Consider the following 13,328-nt stretch of genomic DNA (forward strand, 5'->3'; position numbering starts at 1 on the left):
GTCATCATTCTCACCTATGAACACGTGACTGACAACCACTTACGTTCTACCTTAGACCGGGCGCATGTCTCTTGGATTCCTTAACCAAAATCTTCGTGGTATAAGCTAGATTGATGGCGGCATTCATGAGAATCCGGAAAGTATAAACCTTGTCTGTGGTATTCCGAGTAGGATTCAGGGATTGAATGACTGTGACGAGCTTCAAACTCGCGATTGTTGGGCGTGATGACAAACGCAAAAGAATCAAGGGATTCTATTCCAACATGATGGAGAACCGACAGATGATTAGTCGTGCCGTGACAGAGCATTTGGACCTTTTTCACTGAGAGGATGGGATGTAGCCATTGACAACGGTGATGTCCTACATACAGCTTGTCATGGAAAGGAATAAGAAGGATTGAAGGAAGACAGTAGGAAAACAGAGATCCAACAGGGACAAGCACCTCTACACACTTATCTGAAATTCCAACCATTGAATTACATGAGTAACTCTATCTTTATTTTTTGCTTTATTTATTATTCGAAAACTTCATAACATTTATTATCCGCCTAACTGAGATTTACAAGATGACCATAGCTTGCTTCATACCAACAATCTCCGTGGGATCGATCCTTACTCACGTAAGGTATTACTTGGACGACCCAGTGCACTTGCTGGTTAGTTGTGCGAAGTTATGACTAAGTGTGATTTACGTTTGAGAGCGCTACCAAATTTTTGGCGCCATTGTTGACGATCACAATTTCGTGCACCAGTATGTTTCTCCGTGTTGTTGAATAAACCATGGTTATTATATATATACATGTACTTTGTTTGGTATATATATATATATATTCTTACAAGTTATTTAAATGTATGCAATAATATAAATAATGAACCCAAAATCATTAAAAAATGTATTTTTTTCTGTTAATAATTTGTACTTATTTCTATTTTCCTTTTTTATACAAAGAAAGTTATTTTTTTCTGTTAATAGAATAAAAATTGAAACATTATAAATATGTGTGTGTTCTTGTTATTGAGATATTCTTTTTATGATTTCTTTCTTTCCTTTTTTATCGGAAAAAATATAATACATTTATAAATAATCAGTGAAAAAAATTACTTTATGCATTTATAAATAACATATATATATATATATATAAATGTATACATATTAAAAAAATAATGAGTCAAATATATGTTAAACAAAATAGAGACAGAATAAAAAAAATAAAAAATTAAAAGAAAGAAGAAGAAAAAAAAAGAAAAAAGATTTATAAAAAAATTAAAAAAGGATGAGAAACAGTAAAGTATAAATTTAGTAATATACATTTTATTAATTTTTTTTTTAAATTTAAAAATCATTTAACTTTTTTAATTTGGTCAAATTTAAAAAGTGTGAAAAGATTATATGTGAACAATATGTTTCTATTCCATTATGCAAACTTTTTCGGTCACATATAATCTTTTTATGCTCACATTAATGGATTACATGCTCACATATAATCTTTTTACACTTTTAAATTTTGACCAAGTTAAAAAGGTTAAATGATTTTTAAATTTATTAAAAAAAATTCATGGAATGTATATTACTAAATTTACACTTTACTGTTTCTCATCCTTTTTTATTCTTTTTCTCTATTTTCTTTTTCTTTTTTTTAATTTTTTATTTTTTTATTCTGTCTATTTTGTTTAACATATCTTTCACTCATTATTTTTTTAATATGTATGTATTTTGTTATATAAATTTTGTTATTTATAAATGCATAAAGTAATATTAGATGCATATTCCCTTTTTTTTTGTTTAACATATTCCCTTTTTAAAACAGATGCATATTCCTTTTTTTTTGTTTAACATATTTTCTTTTTAAAACCCTAACGCTTTGGCTTCTTGACACTCTTCGGGAGAGGGGGAATCAGTCTCGAACTTCAATGGAGCCACCTCAATGTCACTGTGAGTTCATGCTCTTTCTCTCTCTGTATCAAAATCCTAGCCTTTCTCTCTCTAGGAACCTTTTATTATCCCCCTTCTTTCATGTCTGATTTTTTTCTTACCTTCCCTTTCAGCGAGTCTTTCACGCAACCTGGCTTCTCCATCGATTTATTTGAACAAGTAATGATTACTTGAAAGCCTACGAGCTTTGCTTTCTTCTCCTTACTTTGCCCTAGGAAGTTCTGTTCAGGAGCCCTGTTTTCCTGGGACTTTGGTTCGTCGCCATTCATCCAGCTTAGCCATTTTCTAGTGGAGGCTCAAATGGAAGATCTATGATTAATCAATCAGGTGCGTTCAAACCTATTTTCCTCTTCATCCTATTTCTTTTTCTTCATTGTGTACATTCTTCTGATCAATCTTGGTTACTGTTGCAGGGTTAACCCAGATTCAATTGTCTAGGGTTTGAGAAATTCCTAATTGTGCAAAATGTGATCATTTTTTGTATCTGTTCCATGGTTAACCGAGATTCTATTGTCTAGGGTTTTTGAAATTTCTGATTGTGCAAATTGTGATCATGTTTGCTATCTGTTCTATGGTTAGGCGAGATTTTATTGTGTTTAGGGGTAAGTTAGGGGAAAGAGGTAGTAATTGGGGGGGTTTTGTCTGTTCTGTTTCGTCTCATTTCGGTTAGAAGTGGGATATTTTTTAAGAGTTAAGTGAAATTGTGCATAATATTAGATTCTTGGGTTTCGTTGTGGTTTCCTCTTCTCTATCTCTTAGTTCTTCATTAGGTGTCTCTTAGGTATAACTGTGTGCTTTTTGGATTTCTGATGTACATGGATGAAAGTTTGAATTATTGCTATCCCGGTTGAAGTTAAGCTTGAGCACTTTCATATAACTATAATTTCGATATGCACTGTAAAGAAAATGAAGGAGAAATATTTTTTAGTGCAGATGTTTTAAAGTTAGTAGATTATAATGCTATGTGTAATAAGTAGGTATTTTCTTCTCTTTAAATTTTATTTCCTGTGGATATGGATCCCTTGCAACAAATGGTGGGTTTTGATTATTATGTGTTTACAATCTTTGATGCTTTTATCTTCTGATTGTTAGTTAATTATGTGTTTTCAGATTCAATTTTATGCTTATTAGTTTGTAGGAATTCATCATTAACATTAATTAAACTTATGTTAGTATATTTTCTAACTTCTTCTTGTAATTATGTAGGAAGGTGTTTCCTCTCTGTGATATTAAACATCACATGTCAATTGGTTTACTCATCCACCAAGAATCATGATTTTGAGCTGATTCTTTGGTTAATGGAGTCTTTTCTTTTGATGGAGGCAGCAGTCTTGCTAGCAGCGCCCATGATAATAGTCTCTCTCTCTCTCTCTCTCTCTCTCTCTCTCTCTCTCTCTCTCTCTCTCTCTCTTCCTTTAGTTATGTTATCTTTGGTATGGTAGGATAAAAATTGACTTATCTTCATATGTTTTCAGGAAGTTGGTAAAGTGATAAAGTAAGACTTTAATCAACTTCCTTAATGATTTTCTAATCTAGGTTCAGGTTGAAAGAAAATTATCAATGAGAAAAAATGTGATTAGTTGATTTTGAATTGGTGTGGATTCGTCTCAAATTTTTCTATTTTTGGGTGTAGGTTTTATTTTGTTTTTCAAATCTTTTGAAGTTTCACCTGAACTCTTTTGCATGAGTGATAAAAGTTTGTATTTTTTATTTTATTTTCATTTAGGTCAATCTTCATAACTGATGTGTTTAAATAAATTTTCTAGAGAAAATATTCTGATTTATTTGCAAATTGGGTTCTCGAATATTATGCTCTTGCTGGATCCATTTTCTATTAGTGTGATTTTGCAATTTGTGAGACTTCATTAGGTTTGCAACACGATATATTTTAAAGTGTGGTCCTTATTGTTTTCATTTTCCATTATTTTGCACATTGCATTATATAAAATTCACTTTCATAGATATTCAAGTTTCATTCTAGTTTTACTTATGTGGTGGAAAAAGATTCCTAGAATTTTACCTTTGCTTTGATACTCTGATTACAAGTTGATAACATCGTACTGACATAGACATCTATCAAGAAAGATTCCTAGGATATTACCTTTGCTTTGATAAGGTCTGTTCAAAAGTAAAGAAAGATCTGATTGTTGGTGATTTGAATAATAATTTTTAACTAAAATACTTTTCATTGTTGTCTATAGATTTCATTTGAGTCATTAAGAAATAAATATTAATTTTTTCAAACTATAATTATGGTGAATATTAGTTGGTTCTAATTATCTTTAAATTGATTAAAATTTTATAAAAATCTGTTAATCTTATTCCACTCAACATTATATCAAAACAATATCTAATTAAAAAGAGAGGAGAAGTTGAGAATAGAAAAGGTCAGTTTTTTATTACTTGAACTCAAAATTATTAATTAAGTCTTATTAAAAATAATTTTAATGCCAAAATTAGTAACAATAATCAAATTTTTTTTAACATGTATCATAAATTCTTATAGAGCAGTTTGGTATTGGTTCAAGGTTGAGGCACGTTTGACTTTTTTAGGAAAGTTTTACATGAACACAAGAATATCTATTCAAAAGTGAAGAAATATCTTATTATTGGTGATTTGAGTAAAATATTTTTCATTCTGGTCTATAAATTTCATTTGAATCATTAACAAGTAAATATTAATTTTTCAAACTATAATTATTGCGAATATTAGTTGGTTCTAATTTTCTTTGAGTTGATTAAAATTTTATAAAAATGTCTTATTGTTATTCTACTACAAGATTATATAAAAAAAATATCTAATTAAAAAGAGAGTAAAAGTTGAGATTGAAAAGGTCAGTTTTTTATTATTTGAACTCAAGATCATTAATTAAGTCCTATTAAAAAGACTTTTAGTACCAAATTTGTTAAAAATAATCAACTTTTGTTTAAACATGTATCATATTTAAGAAGGAGCAAATATTTTATAAAAAAATAAATATATCCGTAATTATTTTCTTATATAATTTTCATAATTTGTATTTTAATGATTTTTTGTGTCACGTAAAATTTTTATCAATAATTTAGTTATTTATTGTTTTTTTTAGCTTTTTGTGATTTTTCGTCATTTTTATACGCATTAACAATAGAAAAAACAATTGAAAAAAATGTGAACATTACTTAAACTTTAGGATACATAAAATTTATTAATATAAAAAATGAGTTAATACTCAAAATCGTCGTTGAAAGATGCTCCGATTTTCATTTTGGTCCTCGAAAGATAAAGTTAATCAAAATCGCCCTCGAAAGATATACGACTTAGTCAGGTTAGTCCTTCCGTCAGTTGGCTGATGACGTGTCACGTTAAGTGCCACGTGGCACATGATGACGTAGTGGGTGATGCCACGTGTCATGACATGATTGGTTGACGTGTCACTTGACATGTAAAAAATTTATTTTTTTATCAAAATAGTCCTTAAAAATTCAAACGTAACTCATTTTCATCCTAAAATTTTAAAAAATAATCAAAATTAGTCCTTATATAATTTTTTTATTTTTTCTTGATAATATTAAATTTGAAATATTTTTTTATACTACTAATTTTAAGAGAAATATAATTGACAAACAAAAAATTAGTAATGGTATCTTTTTTTCTTAAACATTTTGTCAATAAAATTATCTCTCTCCTTTAAGTCTTCTCAAAATCTCTCTTACTCTTTTCTATTCTAAAATATTTTTCTTACATTATCACATTTTGCTAGAATATATATATATACTCAAAATTGAATGTATATATTTGTTAATCTAAACAAAGTTATATGCTCAAAATCAAAATTTATTTATTAAAAGAAATTATATAATCTATCTCAAACATATAAAACACACAAAAATTATATAATCTTTCACAATTATAAATTGAAACTAATTAAATTTAGAAAGTTCTAAGAAAAATTGAATTTCTTTTCAAATTCGTTATTTAGAAAAAGTAAAATGACACTTCTTCGACCCTCGAAAAACATCACTTATAAATTTAGATGTGATAATCACGTAATTAGTTTAATAATTTCGTTTGTGCTTTTTTATAGTTGTTTCTTGTAAATATTTAAAAAAAAAAGAAAAGATTTGGATCTCTTAATAGATCTATTTGATTCAAACCAAAATAATTTGACAATTAAGATATTAACACTGGTAACGAATATATATTATGACCAGATTAATATTTTTGAAAGATTGTATAATTTTTGTGTGTTCCATATGTTTGAGATAGATTATATAATTTGTTTTAATACATAAATTTTGATTTTGAGCATATAACTTTGTTTAGGTTAACAAATACATACATTTCAATTTTGAGTATATATATTCTAGCAAAATATGATAATATAAGAAAAAAGTTTTAGAATAGAAAAGAATAAGAGAGATTTTAAAAAGATTTAAAGGAGAGAGATAATTTTATTGACAAAATTTTTAAGAATAAAAGATATAATTACTAATTTTTTGTTTGTCAATTATATTTCTATTAAAATTAGTAGTATCAAAAAATATTTCAAATTTAATATTATCAAGAAAAAATTAAAAAAATTATATAAGGACTAATTTTGATTATTTTTTAAAATTTTAGGGATGAAAATGACTTACGTCTGAACTTTCAAGGACTATTTTGATTAAAAATAACTTTTTTACATGTCAAGTGACACGTGTCACTGACCTGACATGTGGCGTGCCACGCGTCACTGATCTGACACGTCAACCAATCATGTCGTGATACATGGCATCACCCACCACGTCATCAGCCAACTGACGGAAGGACTAACGTGACCAAGTCGTGTATTTTTCGGGGACGATTTTGATTAACTTTATCTTTCGAGGACCAAAATGGAGATTGGGGTATCTTTCAGGGACGATTTTGAGTATTAACTCTATAAAAAATTCAGAAATAAATAAAGAAAATAATTCATGATATATTTTTTTCAACATTTAACCCTTCTTTTTAATTGTCATAAATACTAAAAAAAATAAGTGCTTCTTAACAATTTGAATATTAAAAGTCTTTATGATCATTAGTAATTAATTCTTTATAATGGTCCAGTATAATCTTTTTTTTAAAAAAATTAACTATCTTTTATTTTTGTATTTCTTTAATTTTTTCCTAGGTTTAAGAAGATCAACAGTAATCACCAGCAAAGAGTAAAAACCCAAAGGTCATGACCCACTCTCTCCACCTTTCCCCCAGCGAAAAAAAAGGAAAGAAACGCGACAACAACATACTTACTGAAGCTCCTTCGACAACAACATACTTACTGAAGCTCCTTCGTCTTTCTCTGTATCGTCTCACCTCGCTCAACCCGCAAAGTCTACAACCAAACTTTTCCATATTCAAAACCCCATATCCTCCTATAGGATACCAAGCTGTCCTCATCTACGGTGGCTCCCAGTGCTTCGAATCCCTCCGACAGACCAGTCTACCTCGGTGACTCAGCAGATACTTCTTTATCTTTAGGTTTTGACAGATCGAGACACTAAACTTCAGCCAAGTAACAAGGGAGGTGTTGTTAAGGTAAATCCTTTAAAAACCGAAAATCAATGATCAATTTCAGCTTTTGCTCTAATGGTTGCACTGGTAACTAAGTTTTCTATTTTGTATTTTTCCTTTTCGTTTTCTTTTCAGTTCTGCTAGCTTTCTTTGCCTTTAAACTCTTTTTTTTCTGGACATGCATGTATTATTCGGTGAAAGTTTAGCTGCAAATTTAAAGGGAAAGAAAGAAACAGTTTGTTGAGTTAAGAAATTAACTAAATTAATTAGTGATGACAAACATTATTTTTGGACAAAATAAATAATTAGTGTTGATTAATTATAATTGCATATTACTAATTATTTATAAAATATTACAGGCCAAAATGTGAATTACAGCCCAAATAGAATGAGAAATAAAACAAGGCTGATGGGCCAACAATGTAAACGAAGCCCATAAGGAAACAAAGATGAAGAAATCAGAACGGGCCAAGCATATCACTACCCGATCTAAGCCCGATTTTACTTCAGCAAGCAATTCCCTCCATCTTGCTCTTACCAAAGTAACGTTCCTCTCTCTTTTGTCTTAGTCAAATTAGAGTTTCAGAAAAGTAAGAAAGAGAAAGAGAAAGAGCTTCTTCCACACGCCATTCACAAAAGAAGAAAGAAAGAGAAAGATCAAGCTTGAGAGGCCGAAGTCTAATCATCCAGTTCAAACCAAATCAAGCTTAGGTCAATATTAGAGGTAAACTATTTCCTCTTCCATGCATCAGATCTTCTTCTCTTCTTCCCAACTCTCTGCAAGTCCGAAAATGGCATACAAGGGAAAGTTGCCTTCAGCCCCAATCTGCTATGTATCCACGGTTTCAAATTTGTCTTGGGGACCAAGTTGGTTTTCAAGGGTCCAGATTAAGTTGACCACTAGAAGGCTTTTGTGGTTGCTGATTTATGGCTTTCGGCCAAGATGAATGAGTCAGAAGAAAAAGTTTCTACTCTAAGGTTTAATGAGAAAAAGTGAATCTGTGGGTTGGTGAAGCTCAAGGCTCAAGGTGTTGACCTTAGAAGAAGAACCAAGTAACATGCAAGGAGATAAAAGAAGTTTGGTGTTCATTCAGAAACTAAGGAGAGATAACCAGAATATTGAGGTTTTGTTCTGAGAAGTGTTATTTGAGAGAGTTCAACTAACTGACAGTGTAACCTAATCAAAGGTGCATTCCGTCAGTAAGAAGAACTGAATCAGAGGCTTGCTAATCTAGTTTTCGCATAGCACAAAGGCTGTTGATGAAGTCAATATCCTTCATGTTTTACTGATTGTAATGTACTTTTCTAAGTTTATCTTTCTGTAATTTCTTGTGAGAAAAGACATTGTGAGAAAGCTCAAGTAAAAGCCATGAGTGAAAAAAGGCTGAGTGATACACTTGAGAGAAAAGCCTAGAGTTATTTTCTGATTTCTTTAGGTTGATTAAGTGTCTTGTATCTTGTACATATTTGGTATCCCTTTCTTAGTTGGGTTAGCATTAAGAGTGAATAGTTAGGTGTTAGCATAGCCAATGTCAAGTTAGGTTAGAACTTGAGTGTGAAATTGGTGTATGTAATACTTTTAACTATAGTGGAAATTCCTTCATTGTTGTGGAGGAGATTGGACGTAGGTTGCATAGCACAAGGCAACCGAACCAAGATATATGCTGGTGTTAGCTTTTCTCTTCTCTGTTGTGTTCTGTTTTTCTGCTATTCATGAGACAAAAATAAATTATCTCATAAATTTTCGCTGTTGAGTACAAATAGAATCAGATTTGAAATTTTTGTTTAAAAAGGTTTATAACAGCTACGAAAAGGAAGGCATAGATTCAACCCCCTTCTCTAAGCCTACCACAACCTTCACAGTTGATTTTCAGCACATGACATGTCTCATACTTCCTTGATCGCAACATCTGATTCTTATCAAGTTGTTCTTTTATGCTTTCTCTTAGCATGATTTTAATTTTACTTTTAAATTTTTTTTTGTTCCCTACAAGGATCAGTTATTTTGCAAAGTACTCCAACTATTAATCCCAATTTCATATTCTCAGGTATGGCTTTACTCTTTTAAGTTTTGTAAACTCTTCCTCAACCTAAAACATATAATCATTGTTTACATTATTTTATCGATCATTTTAAAATATAAAAAAGATTTTCTTGAAATCAGTTTTATCATATTTATAATTTTTGAATATTCATTCTGGTCTTTTATATTTTAATATTGATCTAATTTTTGTATATTTTCTTTTTTCCATATCGTTTGTAATGCGTATTGTAATTAACAAATTGATAATTCATGATTGTTTGTTTAAATTATTATTAGTAGTAGTGGTTAGCTTTCTAAAACTTCTCGGCTTTATAATTAGCATTAGCAGAAATTTAATTTACTAGAATAAATAACCATATTTTTGTTCATCTATTTCTTCTTTTGTTTATCAATGGTTGTTGTTCCTTCTTTATGTTTGTTCTTTATCTTTCTGGATTCAATTTTATCAGTTATTTTTCTTGAATTTGTTGAAATCTCATATTAGGGTTTACTTTATTATAGTACTCTCTTTTGCAGTAAGACACAAGATCTTTTCTCTGTTCTTGAATCTTTATACCAAGTCTCTCTATCTGATAAGGCTGAATGGCGATGAATGCTAATAGAGAAGATCCAAACAGGTATGGTGTTGAGCATTAGAAAAGATGTTTTCTTTACTGCATTTTCAATTCCATTGAAATCTCATTTATTTTTCCATTCAATATATTTCAGATTAGCTTTTGAAAATTTTAATGTCAATTAAATATCGTGTTATGCCATCTATAATTTTTTTAAAATTTTTTCTCAGATATTTTTCATGTTGTAATTTAATTTTATTGTCTTCGCATTTATATGTAGGCCAGATTTCATAAGTTGTCCTAATCTGTAAAATATGTTGTATAGTGGTTTTCCAAAGTGGTTTCTTAGGTATTTTTCATTAATATGCTTTTGATTTGTTACTTAACTTTTTTTTGTATACTTAGTTAGTTCATTTCTTGGTTAAAAGTCTCAGTCTTATATTCTAATCGTACCATTATGTGCTAATAGGAGGTTTTTAGCAACCCAGCAATATTGGCCCAACGAAAAAGAACTGAATTTTAGATTTTGCCTTTTCAGTGACCAGGTAACGAAATATATTATGGAATATTATATCATGCATGTTAACCGATTAAAGAGGTGGGTTTAATCTTTAACTTTGAATGGTTTGTTTTTAATTTATATTCAGTTAGTGGTCTTTTCTACTTTCCTCCTCTTGATAGTTTCTTTTTCCTGTTAGGTGAGTTTGATTAGCTAATTCTGAGTTCTTGATATTTCTAATCTCAAATGGGTGTAGACTAAACAAATCTAAAAAGATTAGTTTTCATAAATTATCAATGTCTATTCAAAATAAATAATATAATCTTTACTAATCATACATATATTGATACTGACTTTAAAAATTCATCATTTATTAATATGTGAAAAGATGATTCGAAGTTTATGTACATGATTTGGTTTCAGAATCCATCAAGATAACAATAATTTCTTTTTCATTGTTTCTTTCAGAACTTTAGTATTTTTTTCTTGGACATTCAAAAAGACCTCATATGTGTTAGTTACTTAGTTACCTGTTTTTGTGATGCTGATTATAATGTCTATTCATTTACGTGATTATTGTTCTCTTGTGTTGCTCAGTTGGTAATAATGGTAGATTTAAAGGTATATATAGCCCTCTTTGCTAAATAATTAGGTAAAATTACCTAAAGCATTTTTAGCATCTTTTGTTAGACATGAATTAACTTTGGGAACAAATTTGAATATAGGGTGAGAGACCTCTTTCCTCAACTTTTGTTTCAACTCATGGCGAATGATTTGGGCCAATGTTCTATGTCATTGACGAGCTAGATAATTGTTTACTCCTGGAGGTGATAAGAAAGAATGATCAGTTGCTCATAACTGACTGCTCATTTGAACAGATTAGAACTTTCTATTTTATCGATAGAGGGGCATCTGTTCAATTTAGGTATGTTAGTTTTGGAATTTTTTTTATTTCATTGTGGAATAAGGACAACCAACCCATCCAAGTTCACCTTGATCCTGATGCATATGTGCCTGAGCTAATGGAACTTGAATAATGTATCAAGAGTGTTCTACATCAAGTATACTAGGATTGATGAGGAGTCATCAGCTGATGTGATGGTTCTATCTGGGTCTGAACCATCTGATGATCAATTTTCATCAGATGGTGATGAAAACAATGATCAAGATGGGACACTGATAGGGGATAATCCGTATAATCTGATAGATTTGTCTATGGAAGCAGTTTATCATTGGAGGTCAACGAACAAAGTAACGCGGCAAATGAATTGTCTGATCCTATGTAATGCTAGATGTAACTTTTTTTCCTTCTGTTTTGGATTTTAATATCATAACTCCGCCTATGTTATATTTGTGGTACATAGTCGGTCCCAAGCCCGGATAAAGGAGGAGGGTTGTGTTAGGTCTTCGGCAACCAACATAAAAATATAGCCGAACCCCCATGACATGAATCAAAGACATTATTGCGCTAAAGCTAGGTCGTTGCCCGGAAGTAACGCACCTTATGGCCTGAGTACAGTGTCAAAGCAAGATCCGCTGCATCGGTGCCCGGATGTAGTGTTAAATGAGCAAGGGTTCTCGCATTTTCATGAACAGACGAGGGTAAATAAGCTAGTTCACAAAGTAAAAGGTAAAGGTCGAAGCGACAGAAGGTTGAGATTTGGGACATGGAACATAGGCACTCTAACAGGAAAGTCCATGGAGGTGATGGACACCATGACAAGGAGGAAGATTAACATTATGTGCCTACAAGAAACGAAATGGGTTGGTGCAAAGGCTAGGGAGTTGGATACTTCTGGTTTCAAACTTTGGTATACAGGAAAGGTGAAGAATAAGAATGGGGTTGGAATAATTGTGGATAAGCAGTGAAAGAAGGACGTAGTGGATGTCAAGAGGGTGAAAGATCGGATCATCTCTATCAAACTTGTGGTGAAGGAAGGTGCTTTCCATGTGATTAGCGCCTATGCACCGCAAGTGGGTTCGGACGAACACAAGATAAGGTTTTGGGAGGATCTAGAGAGTTTGGTTCAAGGCATACCTTTGGGAGTTAAGATTTTCTTAGGAGGAGATTTAAATGGCCATGTTGAGAGAGAAGTAACTGGATATGGGAGTATTCACGGAGGCCATGGTTTCGGGGTGATCAATGCCGAGGGTAAAACTATTTTGGACTTTTCCTCAACCTTTGATCTTCTCATCGCAAATACATGTTTTAAAAAGAGAGACGAACATCTTATAACCTATAAGAGTGGCATGACAAGCTCTCAAATCGACTTCTTCTTGTTGAGGAGAGTCGACAAGAAATTTTGCATTAACTGTAAAATTATCCCGGGAGAGAGTTTGACAACACAACATAGGGTACTCGTCATGGATTTTCGCGTTGAGAAAAAATTGAGAAAAAGACATCATACGAAGAACCCAAAGACGAGGTGGTGGCGGATGAAAGGTGAGGAACAAAGAAGCTTCCTAAGACGGGTAGGAAAAGAGGCAAAGTGGGATGGGAATGGAAGCGCGGAAGAGATGTGGAGGGAGATGGCAGAAGTTATTAGAAAAAAAGCAAAAGAAAGTTTTGGTGAATCTAAAGGAATAGGACCAAGAGACAAGGAGTCCTGGTGGTGAAATGCGAGTATACAAGAAAAGATAAAGATAAAAAGAGAATGCTTTAAAGAGTGGTCTTTATGCCGCAATGCAGATAACTGGGAAAAATATAAGGCGGCTAAGAAAGAGACAAAAGTGGCTGTAAGTGAAGCAAAAACAAGAGCATATGAGGGTCTCTACCAGTCTTTGG

Source organism: Arachis duranensis, chromosome 3 (genome assembly GCF_000817695.3).
Source record: "Arachis duranensis cultivar V14167 chromosome 3, aradu.V14167.gnm2.J7QH, whole genome shotgun sequence".
NCBI lineage: Eukaryota > Viridiplantae > Streptophyta > Magnoliopsida > Fabales > Fabaceae > Arachis > Arachis duranensis.